At 57.3% G+C, this 13,036-nt stretch overlaps 1 long non-coding RNA gene across 1 annotated transcript; it reads right to left on the bottom strand.

The window, feature by feature from the left end:
• Positions 1-1,775: 1,775 nt before the first annotated feature.
• On the bottom strand, positions 1,776-5,817 carry LOC145536805 (uncharacterized). Its single transcript, XR_014076020.1, has 2 exons — positions 5,611-5,817; positions 1,776-2,083 (listed from the first exon to the last, which is right to left on the bottom strand). It is a non-coding gene; the product is annotated as an uncharacterized LOC145536805 (long non-coding RNA).
• Between the last annotated feature and the right edge of the window lie 7,219 nt (positions 5,818-13,036).

The following is a 13,036-nucleotide window of genomic DNA, read 5'->3' as shown; positions in this document are numbered from 1 at the left end:
TTGTGAGTAGACCCCAGACCTCAGCCCACGGTGGAGCTGGGGCTGACCACACAACTCACTCCACAGTGGAGATAGGGCTGACCCCACACCTCACCCCACGGTAGAGATGGGCCTTACCCCACACCACACCCTACAGTGGAGTCGTGGATGACCACACACCTCACCCCATGGTGGACCTGGGGCTGACCCAACACCTCATCCCACGGTGGAATTAGGGCTGACACCACACCTCACCACTCGGAGGAGTTGGGGGCACACCCCACAACTCACACAATGGAGGAGTTTGGGGTAGACCCCAGACCTCACCCCTCTGTGGACCTGGGGCTGACCACACACCTCACCCCACAGTGGAGATGGATCTTACTCCATACCACACCCTACGGTGGCGTTTTGGCTGACCACACATCTCACCAGATGGTGGAGCAGGGGCTGACGGCACAGCTCACCCCATGGTGGAGCTGGTGCTCACCACACAACTCACCCCATGTGGAGTTGAGACTGACCCCACACCTCACCACACATACAGTTGGTGCTGACCCCACACCTCACCCCTCGTGGGGTTGTGTGAACCGACACCTCACCCCACGTGGAGCTGGAGCTGACCTCAATCTCACCCCATGGTGGAGTTAGGGGCTGACCCCAGACTTCACCCCACAGAACAGTTGGGCTGACGCCACACCTCACCCCATGGTGGAGCTGGGGCTGAACCCATACCTCACCCCACGTGGAGTTGGGGCTGATCCCACAGCTCACACCACAATGGAAATGGGCCTGACCCCACCCCTCATCCCACACGTGTTAGGGCTGACGACATACCTCACCCTACTGTGGAGCAAGCACTGACCCACAACTCACCCCAGGTGGAGTTGGATCTGACCCCACATCTCACCTCAAGGTGGACCTGGGGCTGATCCCACATCTCGCCCCACTGTGGAGCTGGGGCTGAACCCACTTCTCACCCCAAGTGGAGCTGGGGGTGAAGCCACTCCAAACCCCATGGTGCAGCTGGGGCTGACCTCAAACAACACCCCATGTGTAGTTGGGGGCTGACCCCTCACCTCACCCCATGGAGGAGTTGGGGGCTGACCCACACCTAAACCCTTGGTGGAGCTGGCAGTGACCCACACCTCACCTCCCTGGATTTCGGGGCTGAGGCCACACCTCACCCTCTGTGTTGAGCTGACCCCACACCTCCACTCAGTTCCACCTAGAGATGATCCTCTACATCCCTCAGGTAGAAAAATGGATGAACTTCACAATTACGTCTCAGAGAGCCTGAGTCTGAGCCTACATCTCACCTCAAGTGTAACAGTGCTTGTTCCCACACTTGAGCTCCTTGGCAGCTAGGAGTCATCCTACAACGCATCAGTGTTGGGTGGAGCTGAAGAAGATCCCAGGGTGGATCACACACATCACTTCGGTTTACACTGGAGTTTTTACCTGTCACCTCAGGTTAACATGCAGTTGATCTCCCACCTCACCTTGTGCAGAACTGCAATTGATCCCACCCCAGTCACCGCAGGACGTCTGTCTCAGCAGCTGACTGACAGGACATCCAAATGGGCTCATCCCTTATCATTGTTGTTCAGTCACTGAGTCATGTCTGACTCTCTGCGACCCCATGGACTGCAGCACACCAGCCTTCCCTGTCCCTTCACTATCTCTCGGAGTTTGCTAAAAACTCACGTCCATTCAGTCGGTGAGGCCATCCAACCATCTCTTCCTCTACCCCTTATCATTTGCTGGTTTAAGTGACAAATGAGGGGAGACTGACATTTTGTTACCGTGCCTGCCTCCCGAGACAGGCCTGGAGGTACCTGAGCAACACAGCTTTTATTTAAGGTGAGTCTGAAGGCAAAGCATGGGGGACGAGGGGCGAGGGCGGGGGTCCAGTGCTGGCGTGCAGGCTCCGCCTCTGCTCCCCATGCCTCCGTCTATGATTCTGTTCAGCCAGAAGGAGCCCCGCGAGCTATGTGAAGAGAAACAGCTGCTCCTCCTTGTCCTTGTCCATCAGCTCGTGCTTGGACTGCTCCTCGGTCTTCAGGGCAGGTGGCTGAGACTGGCACACTAGCCTCTTGCCCCGCTGAGGGGAGAGGACGCCGTGAGCCTGCACCCTGACCTCAAGGTGGGTACTGAACCCTAACCCTAACCGCAAACCCTAACCCAACCCCTAACCCCTAACCCTAACCCTTTCTAGGACCTTGACACCACCTCTGACGGCTTCGTGGCGTCTTTCCTCTCTAGGAACGGACGCCACCTCTCACTGATCCCAGACGTCTTTCCTCTCTAGGACTGGACGCCGCCTCTCACTGATCCCTGACGTTGTCCTCTCTAGGACAGGACGCCGCCTCTAACTGATCACAGACCTCATTCCTCTCTAGGACTGGACGCCACCTCTCACTGATCCCAGACGTCTTTCCTCTCTAGGACTGGACGCCGCCTCTCACTGATCCCAGACGTTGTCCTCTGTAGGACCTGACGCCGCCTCTCACTGATCCCAGAGGTCGTCCTCTCTAGGACTGGACTCCGCCTCTCAGAGCTCCATGATATCTTTCCTCTCTAGGACATGATGCCGCCTCTCACTGGTCCCTCACGTCTTCCTCCCTAGGACCTGACGGCGCCTCTTACTCATCCCTGACGTATTCCTCTCTAGGACATGATGCCGCTTCTCACTGATCCCAGACGTCTTTCCTCTCTAGGACCAGACGCCGCCTCTCACTGATCCCAGACGTCTTTCCTCTCTAGGACTGGACGCCGCCTCTCACTGATCCGTGACGTCATCCTCTCTAGGAGCGGACGCCGCCTCTCACTGATCCCAGACGTCTTTCCTCTCTAGGACCTGTCGCCGCCTCTCACTGATCCGTGACGTCTTTCCTCTCTAGGACCTGTCGCTGCCTCTTACTGATCTGAGGTCGTCCCCTCTAGGACCGGACACTGCCTCTCATGGCTCCTTGACGACTTTCCGTGATATCTTTTGTCTCTAGGACCTGTTGCAGCCTGTCAGTCATCCCTAACGTCTTCCTCTCTAGGCGGTGACGCTGCCTCTCACTTATCCCTCCGGTCTTCCTCTCTAGGAAGTGACGTTGCCTCTCACTGATCCCTGACGTCGTCCTCTCTAGGATTGGACGCCGCCTCTCACTGATCCCAGACGTCTTTCCTCTCTAGGACTGGACGCCGCCTCCCACTGATCCCAGACGTCTTTCCTCTCTAGGACTGGACGCCGCCTCTCACTGATCCCAGACGTCTTTCCTCTCTAGGACTGGACGCCGCCTCTCACTGATTCGTGACGTCATCCTCTCTAGGACTGGACGCCGCCTCTCACTGATCCCACACGTCTTTCCTCTCTAGGAGCGGACGCCCCCTCTCACTGATCCCAGACGTCTTTCCTCTCTAGGACTGGACGCCGCCTCTCACTTATCCCAGACGTCTTTCCTCTCTAGGACTGGACGCCACCTCTCACTGATCCGTGACGTCATCCTCTCTAGGACCGGACGCCGCCTCTCACTGATCCCTGAGGTCGTCCTCTCTAGGAACGGACGCCTCCTCTCACTGATCCCTGACGTCGTCCTCTCTAGGATGTGACACTGCCTCTCACGGCTCCGTGATGCTTTTCCTCTCTAGTACCCGTGCCCACCTTTCAATGATCCCTGACGTCGATCCTCTCTAAAACGTGACACCGCCTCTCACATATCCGTGATATCTTTCCTCTCTAGGACCGGACGCCGCCTCTCACAGCTCCGTGCTATCTTTCCTCTCTAGGACCTGACGCCGCCTCTCACTGATACCTGAGGTCGTCCTCTCTAGGACCTGACGCCACCTCTCACTGGTCCCTGACGTCTTCCTCTCTAGGACGTGGGGCCGCCTCTCACTGATCGCTGTCGTATTGCTCTCTAGGACCTGAGGCCGCCACTTACTCATCCCTGACGTATTCCTCTCTAGGACAGGACGCCGCCTCTCACTGATCACAGACGTCATTCCTCTCTAGGACTGGACGCCGGCTCTCACTGATCCCAGACGTCTTTCCTCTCTAGGAATGGACGCCGCCTCTCACTGATCCCTGACGTTGTCCTCTCTAGGACCTGACGCCGCCTCTCACTGATCCCAGAGGTCGTCCTCTCTAGGACTGGACTCCGCCTCTCAGAGCTCCATGATATCTTTCCTCTCTAGGACATGATACCGCCTCTCACTGGTCCCTCACGTCTTCCTCTCTAGGACCTGACGCCGCCTCTTACTCATCCCTGACGTATTCCTCTCTAGGACATGATGCCGCTTCTCACTGATGCCAGACGTCTTTCCTCTCTAGGACCAGACGCCGCCTCTCACTGATCCCAGACGTCTTTCCTCTCTACGACTGGACGCCGCCTCTCACTGATCCGTGACGTCATCCTCTCTAGGAGCGGACGCCGCCTCTCACTGATCCCAGACGTCTTTCCTCTCTAGGACCTGTCGCCGCCTCTCACTGATCCGTGACGTCTTTCCTCTCTAGGACCTGTCGCTGCCTCTTACTGATCTGAGGTCGTCCTCTCTAGGACCGGACACTGCCTCTCATGGCTCCTTGACGACTTTCCGTGATATCTTTTGTCTCTAGGACCTGTTGCAGCCTGTCAGTCATCCCTAACGTCTTCCTCTCTAGGCGGTGACGCTGCCTCTCACTTATCCCTCCGGTCTTCCTCTCTAGGAAGTGACGTTGCCTCTCACTGATCCCTGACGTCGTCCTCTCTAGGACGGGACGCCGCCTCTCACTGATCCCAGACGTCTTTCTTCTCTAGGACTGGACGCCGCCTCTCACTGATCCCAGACGTCTTTCCTCTCTAGGACTGGACGCCGCCTCTCACTGATCCGTGACGTCATCCTCTCTAGGACTGGACGCCCCCTCTCACTGATCCCACACGTCTTTCCTCTCTAGGAGCGGGCGCCCCCTCTCACTGATCCCAGACGTCTTTCCTCTCTAGGACTGGACGCCGCCTCTCACTGATCCCAGACGTCTTTCCTCTCTAGGACTGGACGCCGCCTCTCACTTATCCCAGACGTCTTTCCTCTCTAGGACTGGACGCCACCTCTCACTGATCCGTGACGTCATCCTCTCTAGGACCGGACGACGCCTCTCAGTGATCCCAGACGTCTCTCCTCTCTAGGACTGGACGCCGCCTCTCACTGATCCCTGACGTTGTCCTCTCTAGGACAGGACGCCGCCTCTAACTGATCACAGACGTCTTTCCTCTCTAGGACTGGACGCCGCCTCTCACTGATCCCTGAGGTCGTCCTCTCTAGGAACGGACGCCTCCTCTCACTGATCCCTGACGTCGTCCTCTCTAGGATGTGACACGGCCTCTCACGGCTCCGTGATGCTTTTCCTCTCTAGTACCCGTGCCCACCTTTCAATGATCCCTGACGTCGATCCTCTCTAAAATGTGACACCGCCTCTCACATATCCGTGATATCTTTCCTCTCTAGGACCGGACGCCGCCTCTCACAGCTCCGTGATATCTTTCCTCTCTAGGACCTGACGCCGCCTCTCACTGGTCCCTGACGTCTTCCTCTCTAGGACGTGGGGCCGCCTCTCACTGATCGCTGTCGTATTGCTCTCTAGGACCTGAGGCCGCCACTTACTCATCCCTGACGTATTCCTCTCTAGGACATGATGCCGCTTCTCACTGATCCCTGAGGTCTTCCTCTCCAGGCCGGGTCGCCGCCTCTTATGGCTCCGTAGCGTATTTCCTCCCTAGGACCGGACACCGCCTCTCACTGATTCCTGACGTCTTTCCTCTCTAGGAAGTCGTGCCGCTTCTCACTGATCCCTGACGTCTTTCCTCTCCAGTATTGGACACCGCCTCTGACGGCTCTGTGACGTCTTTCCGTGACGTCTCTCCTGTCTAGGACCTGTCGCCGCCTCTCACTGGTCCTTGAGGTCTTCCTCTCTAGGACTTGAGGCCGCCTCTCACTGATCCCTGACATCGTTCCTTTCTAGAACGTGACACCGCCTCTCACATCTCCGTGTTATCTTTCCTCTCTAGGACCTGACGCCGCCTCTCACTGATCCCAGAGGTCGTCCTCTCTAGGACCAGACTCCGCCTCTCAGAGCTCCATGAAATCTTTCATCTCTAGGACATGATGCCGCCTCTCAGTGGTCCCTCACGTCTTCCTCTCTAGGACCTGACGCCGCCTCTCACTGATCCCTGAGGTATTCCTCTCTAGGACCTGAGGCCACCTCTCACTGATCCCTGACATCGTTCCTCTCTAGAACGTGACACCGCCTCTCACATCTCCGTGCTATCTTTCCTCTCTAGGACATGACGCCGCCTCTCACTGATCCAGGAGGTCGTCCTCTCTAGGACGGGATGCCGCCTCTCACTGATCCCTGACGTATTCCTCTCTAGGACATGACGCCCCCTCTCACTGATCCCTGAGGTCGTCCTCTCTAGGACGGGACGCCGCCTCTCACTGATCCCTGACGTCGTCCTCTCTAGGATGTGACACCGCCTCTCACTGCTCCAGTCTTTCCTCTCCAGGACGGGACACCGCCTCTTATGGCTCCGTAGCGTGTTTCCTCCCTAGGACCGGATGCCGCCTCTCACTGATTTCTGACGTCTTTCCTCTCTAGGAAGTGATGCCGCCTCTCAGTGATCCCTGACGTCGTTCCACTCTAAAACGTGACGCCGCATCTCAGCGCTCCGTGATATCTTTCCTTTCTAGGCCCTGACGCCGCCTCTCACTGATCCCTGAGGTCGTCCTCTCTAGGACCGGACGCCACCTCTCACTGATCCCAGACGTCTGTCCTCTCTAGGACTGGACGTCGTCCTCTCTAGGACGTGACGCCACCTCTCACTGATCCCAGACGTCTTTCCTATCTAGGATGTGACAGCACCTCTCACGACTCCAGTCTTTCCTCTCCAGGCCCGGTCGCCGCCTCTTATGGCTCCGTAGCGTATTTCCTCCCTAGGACTGGACACCGCTTGTCACTGAGCCCTGACGTATTTCCTCTCCAGTATTGGACACCGCCTCTGACGGCTCTGTGACGTCTTTCAGTGACGTCTCTCCTGTCTAGGACCTGTCGCCGCCTCTCATTGGTCCTTGAGGTCTTCCTCTCTAGGACTTGAGGCCGCCTCTCACTGATCCCTGACGTTGTTCCTCTCTAGAACGTGACACCGCCTCTCACATCTCCGTGCTATTTTTCCTCTCTAGGACATGACGCCGCCTCTCACTGATCCCTGAGGTCGTCCTCTCTAGAACGTGACGCCGCCTCTCACTGATCCCTGATGTCATTCCTCTCTAAAACGTGATGCCGCATCTCACATATCCGTGACATCTTTCCTCTCTAGGACGTGACGCCACCTCGCACTGATCCCAGACGTCTTTCCTCTCTAGGACTGGACGCCGCCTCTCACTGATCCCAGACGTCTTTCCTCTCTAGGACTGAACGCCGCCTCTCACTGATCCCTGACGTTGTCCTCTCTAGGACAGGACGCCGCCTCTCACTGATCACAGACGTCATTCCTCTCTAGGACTGGACGCCGCCTCTCACTGATCCCAGACGTCTTTCCTCTCTAGGAATGGACGCCGCCTCTCACTGATCCCTGACGTTGTCCTCTCTAGGACCTGACGCCGCCTCTCACTGATCCCAGAGGTCGTCCTGTCTAGGACCGGACTCCGCCTCTCAGCGCTCCATGATATCTTTCCTCTCTAGGACATGATACCGCCTCTCACTGGTCCCTCACGTCTTCCTCTCTAGGACCTGACGCCGCCTCTTACTCATCCCTGACGTATTCCTCTCTAGGACATGATGCCGCTTCTCACTGATGCCAGACGTCTTTCCTCTCTAGGACCAGACGCCGCCTCTCACTGATCCCAGACGTCTTTCCTCTCTACGACTGGACGCCGCCTCTCACTGATCCGTGACGTCATCCTCTCTAGGAGCGGACGCCGCCTCTCACTGATCCCAGACGTCTTTCCTCTCTAGGACCTGTCGCCGCCTCTCACTGATCCGTGACGTCTTTCCTCTCTAGGACCTGTCGCTGCCTCTTACTGATCTGAGGTCGTCCTCTCTAGGACCGGACACTGCCTCTCATGGCTCCTTGACGACTTTCCGTGATATCTTTTGTCTCTAGGACCTGTTGCAGCCTGTCAGTCATCCCTAACGTCTTCCTCTCTAGGCGGTGACGCTGCCTCTCACTTATCCCTCCGGTCTTCCTCTCTAGGAAGTGACGTTGCCTCTCACTGATCCCTGACGTCGTCCTCTCTAGGACGGGACGCCGCCTCTCACTGATCCCAGACGTCTTTCTTCTCTAGGACTGGACGCCGCCTCTCACTGATCCCAGACGTCTTTCCTCTCTAGGACTGGACGCCGCCTCTCACTGATCCGTGACGTCATCCTCTCTAGGACTGGACGCCCCCTCTCACTGATCCCACACGTCTTTCCTCTCTAGGAGCGGGCGCCCCCTCTCACTGATCCCAGACGTCTTTCCTCTCTAGGACTGGACGCCGCCTCTCACTGATCCCAGACGTCTTTCCTCTCTAGGACTGGACGCCGCCTCTCACTTATCCCAGACGTCTTTCCTCTCTAGGACTGGACGCCACCTCTCACTGATCCGTGACGTCATCCTCTCTAGGACCGGACGACGCCTCTCAGTGATCCCAGACGTCTCTCCTCTCTAGGACTGGACGCCGCCTCTCACTGATCCCTGACGTTGTCCTCTCTAGGACAGGACGCCGCCTCTAACTGATCACAGACGTCTTTCCTCTCTAGGACTGGACGCCGCCTCTCACTGATCCCTGAGGTCGTCCTCTCTAGGAACGGACGCCTCCTCTCACTGATCCCTGACGTCGTCCTCTCTAGGATGTGACACGGCCTCTCACGGCTCCGTGATGCTTTTCCTCTCTAGTACCCGTGCCCACCTTTCAATGATCCCTGACGTCGATCCTCTCTAAAATGTGACACCGCCTCTCACATATCCGTGATATCTTTCCTCTCTAGGACCGGACGCCGCCTCTCACAGCTCCGTGATATCTTTCCTCTCTAGGACCTGACGCCGCCTCTCACTGATACCTGAGGTCGTCGTCTCTAGGACCTGACGCCACCTCTCACTGGTCCCTGACGTCTTCCTCTCTAGGACGTGGGGCCGCCTCTCACTGATCGCTGTCGTATTGCTCTCTAGGACCTGAGGCCGCCACTTACTCATCCCTGACGTATTCCTCTCTAGGACATGATGCCGCTTCTCACTGATCCCTGAGGTCTTCCTCTCCAGGCCGGGTCGCCGCCTCTTATGGCTCCGTAGCGTATTTCCTCCCTAGGACCGGACACCGCCTCTCACTGATTCCTGACGTCTTTCCTCTCTAGGAAGTCGTGCCGCTTCTCACTGATCCCTGACGTCTTTCCTCTCCAGTATTGGACACCGCCTCTGACGGCTCTGTGACGTCTTTCCGTGACGTCTCTCCTGTCTAGGACCTGTCGCCGCCTCTCACTGGTCCTTGAGGTCTTCCTCTCTAGGACTTGAGGCCGCCTCTCACTGATCCCTGACATCGTTCCTTTCTAGAACGTGACACCGCCTCTCACATCTCCGTGTTATCTTTCCTCTCTAGGACCTGACGCCGCCTCTCACTGATCCCAGAGGTCGTCCTCTCTAGGACCAGACTCCGCCTCTCAGAGCTCCATGAAATCTTTCATCTCTAGGACATGATGCCGCCTCTCAGTGGTCCCTCACGTCTTCCTCTCTAGGACCTGACGCCGCCTCTCACTGATCCCTGAGGTATTCCTCTCTAGGACCTGAGGCCACCTCTCACTGATCCCTGACATCGTTCCTCTCTAGAACGTGACACCGCCTCTCACATCTCCGTGCTATCTTTCCTCTCTAGGACATGACGCCGCCTCTCACTGATCCAGGAGGTCGTCCTCTCTAGGACGGGATGCCGCCTCTCACTGATCCCTGACGTATTCCTCTCTAGGACATGACGCCCCCTCTCACTGATCCCTGAGGTCGTCCTCTCTAGGACGGGACGCCGCCTCTCACTGATCCCTGACGTCGTCCTCTCTAGGATGTGACACCGCCTCTCACTGCTCCAGTCTTTCCTCTCCAGGACGGGACACCGCCTCTTATGGCTCCGTAGCGTGTTTCCTCCCTAGGACCGGATGCCGCCTCTCACTGATTTCTGACGTCTTTCCTCTCTAGGAAGTGATGCCGCCTCTCAGTGATCCCTGACGTCGTTCCACTCTAAAACGTGACGCCGCATCTCAGCGCTCCGTGATATCTTTCCTTTCTAGGCCCTGACGCCGCCTCTCACTGATCCCTGAGGTCGTCCTCTCTAGGACCGGACGCCACCTCTCACTGATCCCAGACGTCTGTCCTCTCTAGGACTGGACGTCGTCCTCTCTAGGACGTGACGCCACCTCTCACTGATCCCAGACGTCTTTCCTATCTAGGATGTGACAGCACCTCTCACGACTCCAGTCTTTCCTCTCCAGGCCCGGTCGCCGCCTCTTATGGCTCCGTAGCGTATTTCCTCCCTAGGACTGGACACCGCTTGTCACTGAGCCCTGACGTATTTCCTCTCCAGTATTGGACACCGCCTCTGACGGCTCTGTGACGTCTTTCAGTGACATCTCTCCTGTCTAGGACCTGTCGCCGCCTCTCATTGGTCTTTGAGGTCTTCCTCTCTAGGACTTGAGGCCGCCTCTCACTGATCCCTGACGTTGTTCCTCTCTAGAACGTGACACCGCCTCTCACATCTCCGTGCTATTTTTCCTCTCTAGGACATGACGCCGCCTCTCACTGATCCCTGAGGTCGTCCTCTCTAGAACGTGACGCCGCCTCTCACTGATCCCTGATGTCATTCCTCTCTAAAACGTGATGCCGCATCTCACATATCCGTGACATCTTTCCTCTCTAGGACGTGACGCCACCTCGCACTGATCCCAGACGTCTTTCCTCTCTAGGACTGGACGCCGCCTCTCACTGATCCCAGACGTCTTTCCTCTCTAGGACTGAACGCCGCCTCTCACTGATCCCTGACGTTGTCCTCTCTAGGACAGGACGCCGCCTCTCACTGATCACAGACGTCATTCCTCTCTAGGACTGGACGCCGCCTCTCACTGATCCCAGACGTCTTTCCTCTCTAGGAATGGACGCCGCCTCTCACTGATCCCTGACGTTGTCCTCTCTAGGACCTGACGCCGCCTCTCACTGATCCCAGAGGTCGTCCTGTCTAGGACCGGACTCCGCCTCTCAGCGCTCCATGATATCTTTCCTCTCTAGGACATGATACCGCCTCTCACTGGTCCCTCACGTCTTCCTCTCTAGGACCTGACGCCGCCTCTTACTCATCCCTGACGTATTCCTCTCTAGGACATGATGCCGCTTCTCACTGATGCCAGACGTCTTTCCTCTCTAGGACCAGACGCCGCCTCTCACTGATCCCAGACGTCTTTCCTCTCTACGACTGGACGCCGCCTCTCACTGATCCGTGACGTCATCCTCTCTAGGAGCGGACGCCGCCTCTCACTGATCCCAGACGTCTTTCCTCTCTAGGACCTGTCGCCGCCTCTCACTGATCCGTGACGTCTTTCCTCTCTAGGACCTGTCGCTGCCTCTTACTGATCTGAGGTCGTCCTCTCTAGGACCGGACACTGCCTCTCATGGCTCCTTGACGACTTTCCGTGATATCTTTTGTCTCTAGGACCTGTTGCAGCCTGTCAGTCATCCCTAACGTCTTCCTCTCTAGGCGGTGACGCTGCCTCTCACTTATCCCTCCGGTCTTCCTCTCTAGGAAGTGACGTTGCCTCTCACTGATCCCTGACGTCGTCCTCTCTAGGACGGGACGCCGCCTCTCACTGATCCCAGACGTCTTTCTTCTCTAGGACTGGACGCCGCCTCTCACTGATCCCAGACGTCTTTCCTCTCTAGGACTGGACGCCGCCTCTCACTGATCCGTGACGTCATCCTCTCTAGGACTGGACGCCCCCTCTCACTGATCCCACACGTCTTTCCTCTCTAGGAGCGGGCGCCCCCTCTCACTGATCCCAGACGTCTTTCCTCTCTAGGACTGGACGCCGCCTCTCACTGATCCCAGACGTCTTTCCTCTCTAGGACTGGACGCCGCCTCTCACTTATCCCAGACGTCTTTCCTCTCTAGGACTGGACGCCACCTCTCACTGATCCGTGACGTCATCCTCTCTAGGACCGGACGACGCCTCTCAGTGATCCCAGACGTCTCTCCTCTCTAGGACTGGACGCCGCCTCTCACTGATCCCTGACGTTGTCCTCTCTAGGACAGGACGCCGCCTCTAACTGATCACAGACGTCTTTCCTCTCTAGGACTGGACGCCGCCTCTCACTGATCCCTGAGGTCGTCCTCTCTAGGAACGGACGCCTCCTCTCACTGATCCCTGACGTCGTCCTCTCTAGGATGTGACACGGCCTCTCACGGCTCCGTGATGCTTTTCCTCTCTAGTACCCGTGCCCACCTTTCAATGATCCCTGACGTCGATCCTCTCTAAAATGTGACACCGCCTCTCACATATCCGTGATATCTTTCCTCTCTAGGACCGGACGCCGCCTCTCACAGCTCCGTGATATCTTTCCTCTCTAGGACCTGACGCCGCCTCTCACTGATACCTGAGGTCGTCGTCTCTAGGACCTGACGCCACCTCTCACTGGTCCCTGACGTCTTCCTCTCTAGGACGTGGGGCCGCCTCTCACTGATCGCTGTCGTATTGCTCTCTAGGACCTGAGGCCGCCACTTACTCATCCCTGACGTATTCCTCTCTAGGACATGATGCCGCTTCTCACTGATCCCTGAGGTCTTCCTCTCCAGGCCGGGTCGCCGCCTCTTATGGCTCCGTAGCGTATTTCCTCCCTAGGACCGGACACCGCCTCTCACTGATTCCTGACGTCTTTCCTCTCTAGGAAGTCGTGCCGCTTCTCACTGATCCCTGACGTCTTTCCTCTCCAGTATTGGACACCGCCTCTGACGGCTCTGTGACGTCTTTCCGTGACGTCTCTCCTGTCTAGGACCTGTCGCCGCCTCTCACTGGTCCTTGAGGTCT

This window comes from Giraffa tippelskirchi, chromosome X (assembly GCF_054371585.1).
Source record: "Giraffa tippelskirchi isolate mGirTip1 chromosome X, T2T-mGirTip1v1.2.pri, whole genome shotgun sequence".
In the NCBI taxonomy this organism is placed as follows: domain Eukaryota; kingdom Metazoa; phylum Chordata; class Mammalia; order Artiodactyla; family Giraffidae; genus Giraffa; species Giraffa tippelskirchi.
Note: the sequence above shows the minus strand (reverse complement) of the source record. Positions and strands in the feature narration are given on the sequence as shown.